Raw genomic sequence first — 12,440 nt, 5'->3', positions numbered from 1 at the left:
CAAATCCAGTCATGTTTTCAGGAATGACACAATGATTATACATGAGATAGATTTGCATGCCTGGATTTCCAATGTATGCAAATCTATCTCCTGAATATTTATTATGGGTATCCTGAAAACCCAACTGATTAGGTGTGCCTCCAGGAGAGGGTTGGGAAACACTGAATTACTGTATCTTTATTTTCAAATGTCCAAACTGCTTAGAGGAGCCCATGGTTGTTGAAAGTATACAGTCAGTCTGAGAAGTTAGACAGTTCAGAGTGTTTGTTTAACTGTGGAATTGTCATCACCTAACTAATTTTAAATTCCTAATGTATCCATTAACTTTTTGGGTTTTAGCTATTTTAATTTTAAAAGTAGTAATGAATCAACTGGAAGGGTGTCCAAACATTTGCGTATGCCACAATCAGTTTTATTTTCAGTGAGGCCGATATTAACTTTATTTAGCCGGATAAATAGGGACTTATCTGGCTAAGTCACTGAACGTAACTGGATATTCAGTGGCTGCCACTTAGCCAGATATCTTTTGGGGCAGGCAATGGGCAGATTGGGGCAGAGCAACTTATTCAGTTATCTTAACCAGGTAAATGCTGATATTTTAACTTACTTGGTTAAGTTAACCAAATAAGTTAGATCTGCTTGATAGCAGGTATAAAGTTAGCCAGATATAATTTATTTGGCTAACTAGAATTTATCCGGGCATAATCAGCAGCATAGCCGAGCCACTGAATATACCTTCTAAGGCCTGGATTTATCAAAATGCGATAAGTATCACATGCGATAGCAAAAGGGGTGTGTGTTATGCTAATATACAGTTTATCGCAACTTGTGCTAATTACCTATGCAAAGAGCTAAGTTAGCTCAAATTGCGATAACATTTTCAGACTTTGCGATAAGTGCCAGTTCTGTTGTATTTCCTGCATTCAACCACTGGGGGACCATTGTTAATGTCTTCTCCCTAGATAGGTATTTGTATCCCTATGGTAGGCCCACCTAGTACCTCGAGGTGAGGTTTAGGTATTAGTGTAGGAGGTTAGGGGCCACTTTGACATTCAGTGTGAGACGTGCGAACAGAATAGTGGTCTCTTGTGAAGATTTGATGGCCTTCGGAGTGAGGAAACTCTCACCCAAAGATGAGATTTGGGCAATGTTCTCTCCACCTAGCTTGATGTTACCCAGGTAGAGTCCATCAAGCTAGGTGGAGAGAACACTGCCCAAATCTCATCTTTGGGTGAGTTTCCTCACTCCGAAGGCCATCAAATCTTCACAAGAGACCACTGTTCTGTTCGTACATCTCACGTTGAATGTCAAAGTGGCCACTAACCCCCTCACTAATACCTAAACCTCACCTAGAGTTACTAGGTGGGCCTACCATACAGATTCAAATACCTATCTAGGGAGAAGACATTATGGCTAGGCGTTCTCTCCTGCTCTCTCCTTCTCTCATGGCTAGGCGGGAGCTTCACTTCTACTAAAACAGGCCTTTCAGGAGACATCGCAAAATGCGATAAAACCTTACCGCCCCATAACGCAAGCTATCGCACAGGCTTAACGCTACTGAAAAAGGTGTAATTAAAATCGGCGTTAAGTCTGTGCGATAGCACTTCGCAGACTGGCAAACCCAGCCTACTCCCCGCCCCTAACTCCTCCTGTTTTTCAAATTTGCATCAGACCATACGATATGGTTATCGCATACGTTAAAGACGTTTTCGCATGCGGTAAGGGCCTATCGCTTGCTTTAACGGGGCTTTTTGCATGCGATAAGCCCTTAACACATGCAAAAATGCCTTGGCGCATTTTGATAAATGACCCCCTAAGTTAGTCAGATAAGTTATATCTGGTTAAGTTAGCCAAATTTCTTTCAATATTAAGCCTACTATGTTTAAAATCAGCAAATAAATAATTCTGTTTGCTTAGAGACTTATTGAAATATACAGTTTGATCAGGGGTGCCTCAACTTGTGTACATAACTGTATTTCAATTTACTGTGGCAAATCAGGCCTTTCATTAGAAGATCATGTAAAAGCTCATAATGTAAGAGCAATAACAGTCTCACCCTGGCTGTGCCTCTGTTGAAGAGATACATAAAACTGTTACTTTGGAGTTGAATGCATTCATTTACCTCTCACTACTGTGTAGCATCTGACTTGCACCAGGATGGTAAGATTTTTTTGGGCAGCAAGTACTAAAAAAAATCAGTTTTAAAAATTGATTACAAATTTTTATTCGGCTCCATTCCTACCTTCATCCATTTTGGTGGTTGTCTTAAAGAGAGAATACAAGGAAGACATCAAAAACCACCCTTTGCTTGAGAGTCCCCACATGTGGGACTGAGTTGGGTTTCTCCACGGAAACTCAAGCTAAGTTACTTACCAGTAACTGGTGTTCCCTGTGCACAACAGGATAAATCAGTCCTATATACTCTCCTCTTCTTGGAGTTCAAAAGTTTTTTGTTTTTTTTTTCTTTTTATAATTGTTAGCTATATTATATGACTGGAGTTTTAAGCTGTTGTACGAAACCAGCCTTGCATGTGCAGAAAGGCTTTCTAGCCATTTCCAGTTTTAACTAGGACATATTTTATTTATGTCATAGTAACGTAGTAAAGACAGCAAGCTGCTGAATGGTAGTAAATGTTGCTCCATGCAGGTTACCTCGTGCCTTCTGTTAGGGTTAGAAACTGCCATGCTGTGCAGGTTACCCCCATGCCTTCTATTAAGGGTAGTAACTGCTAGTCTTGTGGGAATTCCGCACTACTGCGGAGCTCAGAATTTATGCAGCATGCTGCAAGCGGAGCTTGTCCCACTCATGGCGAAGATGAAGGCCCTGGCAGAAATGGAGCAGGCCCCCCGGTGAGAGTGAGTGTGTGTGTAGAGGGGGATGTGCATGAGTTTGTGTAAGTGTGTGCAAGACTGCAAGCTGTGGGGGGAGGGGTGGGGGGGTTGAGAGATCATGTGTGAGGGTGCCTGAGTGTTGGTGCCAGAGAGAGGGAGCCTATGTGAGGAGATTGTGAAGGAGTATGTGTATGTGTGAGAGACGGGAAGCTGGTGTGTGTGGGGGAAAAAAAAAAAAAGGGATTGAGTGTATGTGAAGGTGCTTGTTTGTAAGAGAAGAAGTCTGTGAAGGGATTGTGTATGTGTGAGAGAGAGACATAAGTATCCTGTGTGAGGCTGTATGCATGAGAGAGAGAGAGAGGGAGCCTGTATGAGGGGATGTGTGTGTGCGAGAGAGATGGACCTTGCGTGATGCAATGTGTTTGCGAGAGGGAGTCTGTATGAGGGTGTGCGAGAGAGAGCCTATTTAAGGGGGTGTGTATGTACACTAGAGAGAGAAAGCCTGTGTGAGGGAGAGGGACAGAGGGGAGCCTGTGTGAGGGGCAGTACTGAGAGGGGTCAAACTCTGGGAGTGGAGATAGAGTGGAAGGGGTTGAGCCTAGAGGTGGAGGGGAGAGATAGTAGCAGGTGGAGGAGTTGGGGTCTGAGAGGGCAAAGTGGCCAGGGGAATAGAGAGAGAGAGAGAGAGAGAGAGTGGAAGGGATACTTTTACAGTGAACTTCTAGGGAAATTCTGCTCAAAATATCTAAAATTCTGCATCTTTAAGTACTAACTTTTTCTGTATTACATATTAAATTAATTACTTAAAGACTGTATTGTATTATTTTGACCAATATAAAGTGTGCAGAATTTTGCAGAATTTTGTTTTTGTGTGCAGAATTCCCACAGGAGGAGACTACTGCTTTGCTCAGGTTACCCCATTCCTTCTGTTAAGATTAGAAACTGCCATGCTGTGCAGGTTACCCCCATACTTCCTGTTAAGGGTAGTAACTGCAATTCTGTATAGGTTACCCTCATGCTTCTCTTTTTTTCGTTTCCTGCATTCATTATTTAGGGATCTGCAGGGTCTATCCCATGCCCATTTGAAGTCATTTACCAATTTTGTCCTTACCATCTATTCTGTGAGGGCATTACAGGCATCCACTACCCTTTCTGTGAAGAAATATTTCTTGATGTTGGTTCTGAGTTATCCCCACTGGAGTTTCATTTCATGACCCCTAGTTGTACAGTTTCCTTTCTAACAGAAAAGATTTGATGTTTGTGCATCATTAGTAACTTTTAGTTATATGAAGATCTGTATCATATCTCCCCTGCGCCTTCTCTCCTCCAAGGTATACATATTTAGATCCTTCAGCCTTTCAAGTCTTTCGATACAGACCCCACACCATTTTGGCCATTTTTCTCTGGTCCTGTCCCCATCTCTTTTGAGATACGGTCTCCAGAACCAAACAGTACTCCAGGTGAGGTCTCACCAAGGATTTATACAAGGGCATCATTTCCTTTTTTATGCTTGTTATCCCTCTCTCTATGCAGCCCAGCATCTTTCTGGCTTTAGCTATCTCCTTATTACTTGCTTCACTGCCTTTAGATCACTAGACACTATTACCCCAAGGTCCCTCTCTTGGTCCATTGACATCAGCCTTTTGCCCTCTATCTCATACAGCTCTTTCTGATTATTGAATACGAAATGCATGACTCTGTACTTCTTGGCATTATACCCCAATTGCCAAATCCTCAACCATGCTTCAAGTTTTCCTAAATCACTTTTCATTCTCTCTATTCTACAGGTGTGTCCTCTCTGTTGCAAATCTTAGTATCATCTGCAAAAAGGCAAATTTTACCTTCTATCCCTTCTGCAATGTTGTTCCCAAAGATATTGAGCAAAATCTGTCTGAAAACCGATCCTTGAGGCAACACTGTTCTTTCCTCAGAGTAGGATCCATTTACCATTACACACAATCTTTTGTCAGTCAACCAGTTTGTAATCTACTCCATCACCTTTGCACCCAATCCCAAGTTTCTCATTTTATCTATGAGCCTTCTATGTGGGTCTGTATGAAAAGCTTTCCTGAAATCCAAGTGAATCACATTGAGTGCTCTTCCTTGATCCAGTTCTCTTGTCACCCAGTCAAAGTTAATCAGATTTGTTTTACAGGACCTTCCTCTGGTGAATCCATGCTGCCTTGGGTCCAGCAATTCACCGGATTGGAGATAATTCACTATCCTTTCCTTCAACAAAGTCTCCATTAATTTTCCCACCATCGAGGTGAGGCTACCTGACCTTTAGTTTCCAACCTCCTCTCTGCTACCACTCTTGTGAAGCAGGGGCACAACCGCTCTTCTCCAGTCCTGGGATCTCTCATTTCTAGGGATCTATTAAACAGGGCTTTCAGCAGACTCACCAGCACATCTTTCAGCTCCTTTAGTATCCAGGGAAGTACCTCATCTGATCCCACGGCCTGGTCCACTTTGTTTTCCTAGCTCTTTCCATACATTATCTTCCGTAAATGGAGTTGCATCTACCTAATTCCCATCAATGGTCTTGTCAACCAGCAATGATCCTTCTCCAGGTTTTCTTTAGTGAACACTGAACTGAAGTATTTGTTTAATATTTCTGCATCTTTCTCCACACATTGCTCTTTGTCACCCTTCAATTTCACTATGCTACCGTGAGCCTTCCTCCTTTCTCTTAGATATAGGAAAAATGTTTTGTTGCCTCGTTTTACCTCTTTGGCAGTCCTTTCTTTTACTTGATCTTTTACTTTCATGATTTATTTCTTCGTCTCCTTCAGCTTCACCAGATATTCTTCCCTGTGTTCCTCTGTTTGGTATCCTTTGTACTTCTTAAACACTGTTCTTTTTGCCTTTATTTTTTAGTCACTTCCTTTGAGAAACCAGATCCTTTCACTTTTCCTTATTTTTTGAACATATAGTTTTGTTGCCTTTGTAATAGCTGCTTTTAATTTGGCCTACTTTTGTTCCCCCTCACCTATTTCCTCCCAACCTTTCTAGTTCATCCTCCTGGTATGTTCCCATTTGGACAAAATCTTTATTTTTGAAGTTCAAAGCCTGTGATTTCTTTCTCTCCTGGCTGTGATTATGGCACCATATTGTGTGATCACTTGTGCTTAGGTGAGCCACTACCCGGACATTAGAGACACTATCCCCATTTGTGAGCACTAGCTCGAGTATCACTCCCTCTCTTGTGGGTTCCAATACCATTTTTTGGAGCAGAGTCTCTAAAAGAACATTCTCTATCTCTTTACTTTTTGCAGATTCTGCAGTAGAGATTCTCCAAACCACATCTAGCAGATTAAAATCTCAGAGTAACACTTCCTCTTTTCCTTCCCACATTTTGAATGTACAAGATCTCTGTCCAGCTCTTTTTGAGTCAGAGGTCTGTAGACCACACCAGTGTAAATGGAAGCACTATTTTTGGTTTGTTTTTTTTTTGAGAGCCCATAATGCTTCTTCCCTACCCCCATGTCCCTTGGGTATTGCTTGGGTATTGTTCTTGACATAAAGAGCTAATGCTTCCCCATTTTTGCCCTCTCTATCCTTCCTTAAGAGGTTATAAGCCGGGATGGCTGTAGCCTATTCGTGAGTCTTATTGAACCATGTCTCTTTAATAACAACAATGTCCAAGTCCACCTGCACCATAAAGGCCTTCAGATCTGGAAGTTTATTGCCTAGATTTGTAGTCATAGTTTTCCAACTTTTCTCGCTTGCGGGCCGATACAGTAAGGATGCGTAAGAAACATAGAAATTGCCATGCTGGGTCAGACAAAGGGTCTATCAAGCCTAGCATCGTATTTCCAACAGAGGCCAAACCAGACTACAAGAACCTGCAAGTACCCAAACAGTAAGAAGATCCCATGCTACTGATGCAATTAATAGCAGTGGCTATTCCCTAAGTAAAATTGATTAATGGCCATTAATGGACTTCTCCTCCAAGAACTTATCCAAACCTTTTTTTGAACCCAGCTACACTAACTGCACTAACCACATCCTCTGGCAACAAATTCCAGAGCTTTATTGTGCGTTGAGTGAAAAAAGAATTTTCTCCGATTAGTCTTAAATGTGCTACTTGCTAACTTCATGGAATTGCCCCCTAGTCCTTCCATTATCCAAAAGTGTAAATAACCGATTCAGTTCTACTCGTTCAAGACCTCTCATGATCTTAAAGACCTCTATTAAATCCCCCTTAACTGTCTCTTCTCCAAGCTGAACAGGCCTAACCTCTTCAGCTTTTAGTTCAGTAGCACCACAACAGCACTTTTCAGTGCTACAAAAAAAAAAAAGTTTCTTTGCTCCTGAAGATGTCTGGCAAAAATAAGACAACTTGTGAGTGTTTTTAAGAACTGCATTTGCAGTAAGATAATGTCTCTTACAGATGGGTATGAACTATGTTAAGGTTGCCTGGGTCCGGAGTACAACCAGGTAAACTGCGTCTATTGTGGATGGATGTCCTGCATACTCGGCACACCATGGTATATAAAATGGGGAAAACTGGATATCTTTTTGAAGTCACAGTTGGGTTCCCTTCCGCAGTACAGCATATTTATTTATTTAGATTTGTATTCCGCTTTTCGCACTTTTTTCAGTGCTTCAAAGTGGATTACATACAGGTACTGTAGGTATTTCCCTGTCCCCAGAGGGCTTACAATCTAGTCTGCCTCCCTGGGAAAAGAGTTGAACTGGAGCTCCCCAAACTCTCCTGTCAGTAAAACAGGGCTGAACATCAGGGTTAAGTAGTGCTGACCGCCCTGCATAGAAGAAATTTCTGAACTATTAGTTAAAATTTGTAACCTATCATTAAAATCATCCATTGTACCTGAAGACTGGAGGGTGGCCAATGTAACCCCAATATTTAAAAAAGGCTCTAGGGGCGATCTGGGTAACTATAGACCAGTGAGCCTAACTTCAGTGCCGGGAAAAATAGTGGAAACTATTCTCAAGATCAAAATTGTAGAGCATATAGAAAGACATGATTTATTGGAACACAGTCAACACAGATCTACCCAAGGGAAGTCTTGCCTAACAAATCTGCTTCATTTTTTTGAAGGGGTTAATAAACGTGGATAAAGGTGAACCGGTAGATATAGTGTATTTGGATTTTCAGAAGACGTTTGACAAAGTCCCTCATGATAGGCTTCTACGAAAACTAAAAAGTCATGGGATAGGAGGCGATATCCTTTCGTGGATTACAAACTGGATAAAAGACAGGAAACAGAGAATAGGATTAAATGGTCAATTTTCTCAGTGGAAAAGGGTAAACAGTGAAGTGCCTCAGGGATCTGCACTTGGACCGTGCTTTTCAATATATATATATAAATGATCTGGAAAGGAATAAGATGAGTGAGGTTATCAAATTTGCAGATGATATAAAACGGAAAATGTCATAATGCCTCTATATCGCTCCATGGTGAGACCACACCTTGAATACTGTGTACAATTCTGGTCGCCGCATCTAAAAAAAGATATAGTTGCGATGGAGAAGGTACAGAGAAGGGCAACCAAAATGATAAAGGGGATGGAACAGCTCCCCTATGAGGAAAGGCTGAAGAGGTTAGGGCTGTTCAGCTTGGAGAAGAGACAGCTGAGGGGGATATGATAGAGGTCTTTAAGATCATGAGAGGTCTTGAACGAGTAGATGTGACTCTGTTATTTACACTTTCGAATAATAGAAGGACTAGGGGACATTCCATGAAGTTAGCAAGTAGCACATTTAAGACTAATCGGAGAAACTTCTTTTTCACTCAACGCACAATAAAGCTCTGGAATTTGTTGCCAGAGGATGTGGTTAGTGCAGTTAGTGTAGCTGGGTTCAAAAAAGGTTTGGATAAGTTCTTGGAGGAGAAGTCCATTAATTGCTATTAATCAAGTTTACTTAGGGAATAGCCACTGCTATTAATTGCATCAGTAGCATGGGATCTTCTTAGTGTTTGGATAATTGCCAGGTTCTTGTGGCCTGGTTTGGCCTCTGTTGGAAACAGGATGCTGGGCTTGATGGACCCTTGGTCTGACCCAGCATGGCAATTTATGTTCTTATGTTCTTAAGGGGCATCAATCTGCAGAGCTATTGGAGCAACCAATGTCAAAAGCTTCAGCCTTAATGATCTTATATTCCAAAATGCTCAGGCCTCGTGCGCCAACACTATCAACACATGGCCACCAGCATTGATGTGTAAGGTATATCAATAAACGCACAGATGCATGGCTCTGGTATGCCATTGATGCATGACATTCTACTGCCATCCAAGTAAGAGTCATCGATGCATTCTTATTCGGGACCATCAACATTGACATGCTCGAAGCAAGGTCACTTGGTGCCATCGAAACATGCAGCCTTAAAGAGTCTATCAAATTATACTTTTTCAGTACCTCCACTCCATCGGTGCACCATATGATGCAGTGAGCTCCAGATAGTGCACATCATATTGAACTACCAACACAACTTTGTACCAGTCACCCAAGCTCAGGAGCAGAGGGTGATCTACTGCCTCTTCTCCTTTCCAGTTGGTAGAGCTCTTATGCCATCAAGATTACTGGCAGAAGGCTTTAATTTAGAAACAGCTTTAGGGACTGCAGAGGAGAGAGACAGCTGTCCTACCTGCTAGGATAACCCTGAACTGAGCTGACCTCATCCTGAGAGATCGAAAACATACTAAAAAAACTTAAACCTTCTTCTCATCCTCAGGACACCATCCCAACTAATCTCCTCATCACCTGCTCTAAAACCATCTCCAAACCTATCACCCAAATCATCAACTGCTCCTTATCTCAAGGGCTAGTTCCCGACCCTCTCAAAATGGCAATCATAAAACCACTCCTAAAAAAACCAAATCTCTCTCCAGATAACCCGGCCAATTTTCGCCCAATAGCAAATCTACCCCTCATCGCAAAAATCATGGAATGAATTGCAAATAAACAGCTGACAGAATACTTGAGCAACAACAACATTCTTTCCCCTTCGCAGTTCGGCTTCCACCAATCTCGAAGCACAGAAACTCTTCTAATCTCATTAACGGACTCCATCCTACTGAACCTTGAAAAAAGACAACCTTGCCTACTCATCCTCCTTGACCTAACAGCAGCATTTGGCACGGTCAATCATAATACACTGGTTGAGCGTCTGAAAGACATTGGCATCAGAGACGTCGCCCTAGCCTGGTTCAAATCTTTCCTTCAGAACAGGCATTATAAGGTTAAGATCAACAGGGAGGAATCTCAACCAGTCAACTGCAACCTGGGAGTCCCACAAGGGTCTTCACTTTCTCCAACCTTATTCAACGTATACCTGCTCCCACTCTGCCAGCTCCTCCGCAAGCTAAATCTTATCCACTACCTATACGCTGACGATGTTCAGATTCTGATTCCTATTACGGATTCTCTTCATAAAACTCTGGACTTCTGGAACTCATGCCAACATGCCATCAACAACCTGCTGACAAGTCACAATCTGATTCTTAATCAAAACAAGACAGAGTACCTTCTCATTTCCCAAGATGGAAACCACCCACAACCTATCTCCAACCTGGCCTCACAATTAATCCTATCCCCACAAGTCAGAAACCTGGGAGTTATACTAGATAACCAAATGAATTACAGATCTTTCATCAACAACATCATAAAGGATGGATTTTTCAAACTACAAGTCTTAAAAAGATTGAGACCCCTCCTCCATCTTCAAGATTTCCGATCAGTTTTACAAGCAATCATTCTCAGTAAAATCGACTACTTCATCTCACTACTTCTTGGCCTCCCTGCTAACTCCATAAAACCTCTACAGATGTTGCAGAACGCAACAGCAAGGATTCTAACCAAGAAAAACAAAAGAGACCATATAACACCCATCTTGAAAAATCTACACTGGCTTCCTATCAAATTCAGAATACTTTTCAAAGCACTCTCATCTATCCACAAGGCTATACATAACATCGCCCCACTCGAGCTCAAGATTCCTCTTCAACCTCACACCTCATCCAGACCAGTGAGACAAGCATACAGAAACAACCTACAGGTCCCACCGATGAAGACAGCATTAAGTAAAAGAGCTTTCTACACTGCCGGTCCCAAACTTTGGAACTCTCTCCCATCAGACCTCAGACTAGTGCAATGCCCTATTGTATTTAAGAAAAGACTCAAGACCTGGTTATTCAACCAAGCATTCTCCTAACTTCAGCTTTTATGTGTATTCCAACCTATGATCCCTTTCATTGGTAACCCCCAGAGAGAAATATTAAAACCTAGCCTTATGCCCACACCCGTTCTTAACTCCAGCCTACATTAGGCCCCATATCTTTTACTTTATGTTGTTAACCCCAATTATTTTTATCCAAGTTCAATCTACCTGTTTATTGTAAGACATCCTCTTGTCATGGTTATTGTTTAGAATGTAAACCGACTTGATTAGTAATTCTGTTTACTGGAAAATCGGTATATAAAAGTGCTAAATAAAATAACTGCTGGGGAGTTTGTTTCTTCTTGCCCTGTGGTGGTTTCTTGATCCCCTGGCTGCCCAGGTCTTCTGATGTCATCAACCCGGGATGCCAGAAGGGGCCTACAAGATCCATCCTGAAACGGCACATGGACCGAACTGCAGAGGAGAGAGCCAGCTGTCCTACCTACTGGGAGAACCATGTTGGGGAGTTTTTCATCTTGCCCCGCATAGTTTTTTGATAACTGGCTGTCCTGGGCATCTGATGTCATCAACCTGGGATGCCAGAAGGGGCCTACAAGATCCGACCTGCAGAGGTGCGCACAGTCTCTGCAGGTGCACTGCCAAAACCGCTTTAGGAGTTCCTTGATGTTTCTCCATTGTTTGCCTATAGAAGATCTTGGGAAATAAGTCTCTCTCCTTGGAATTTTCTTGTTTGCTATTCTCATCTTATGGGGAAGAAGAGAAAGGGAACTGTTCGCTTTCCCCTTCCAGATCCCTCAGCTTCCTCATCTTTGTTTCAATCGACCATAGAGGAGTTTATGCAACCATTGAGCTCTAGTACTCCCTCAAGGCTAATTCAGCTTGGCACAGTTTCCCATGCCGCTTCCTCCAGGAATTCCTTCTTCCTAAGCCCTGACTTTAGCTAGCCACCTGGTTTGGATTCTGTGGTTTCAGCAGTTTCTCGGGAGATTTCATTGCAGCCTCAAAATGCTCTGAATGTTTGTTCTGTGGTGGAGAAACCTGCTTTGATAGAGTCTCAGGATCTTGTTAGGAACACCAATGAGCCTTTGGTGATTTTGTGTTCCTGCCCGTGAGCAGTCCCCCACCTACCTCCCGTGGCCAGTCAGGCTGCTGCCAACGCTGTCTTCGCACGGCCTGGAGGCCGCCACTGCCGCAGTCATCCCAGCGCAGCCTGGAGGCCACCACTGTTGCTGCACCCTTGCGGCGGGCAGAGCCGCCATCGCTGAGTCCCTCGTGGCAGGACGCTGCCGATGTCGGGCCCTCGTTTCGCAGCCTAGTGCCATTCCTGCCTGATTCTCCTTGCGGCATGGATGCTGCCAATGCTGACCTTGGTCCTGCTTCCCTCTAGGCACGCGGCTGCACCTCTCTTGCTTTTAAAGGGCCAGCGGTGGGAAAAGCCCTGCGTCCCTTGATGATGTCATCA

At 42.9% G+C, this 12,440-nt stretch overlaps 1 protein-coding gene across 5 annotated transcripts in view; it reads left to right on the top strand.

Annotated features, from left to right (window-relative positions):
- Positions 1-12,440, top strand: part of FBXO25 (F-box protein 25) — a 168,424-nt gene that overhangs the window by 40,527 nt on the left and 115,457 nt on the right. The gene's annotated exons all lie outside the window — the stretch shown is intronic.

Source organism: Rhinatrema bivittatum, chromosome 3 (genome assembly GCF_901001135.1).
Source record: "Rhinatrema bivittatum chromosome 3, aRhiBiv1.1, whole genome shotgun sequence".
Classification (NCBI taxonomy): Eukaryota; Metazoa; Chordata; class Amphibia; order Gymnophiona; family Rhinatrematidae; genus Rhinatrema; species Rhinatrema bivittatum.
The sequence above is the reverse complement of the archived record's forward strand: the minus strand, read 5'-3'. Positions and strand labels throughout refer to the sequence as shown.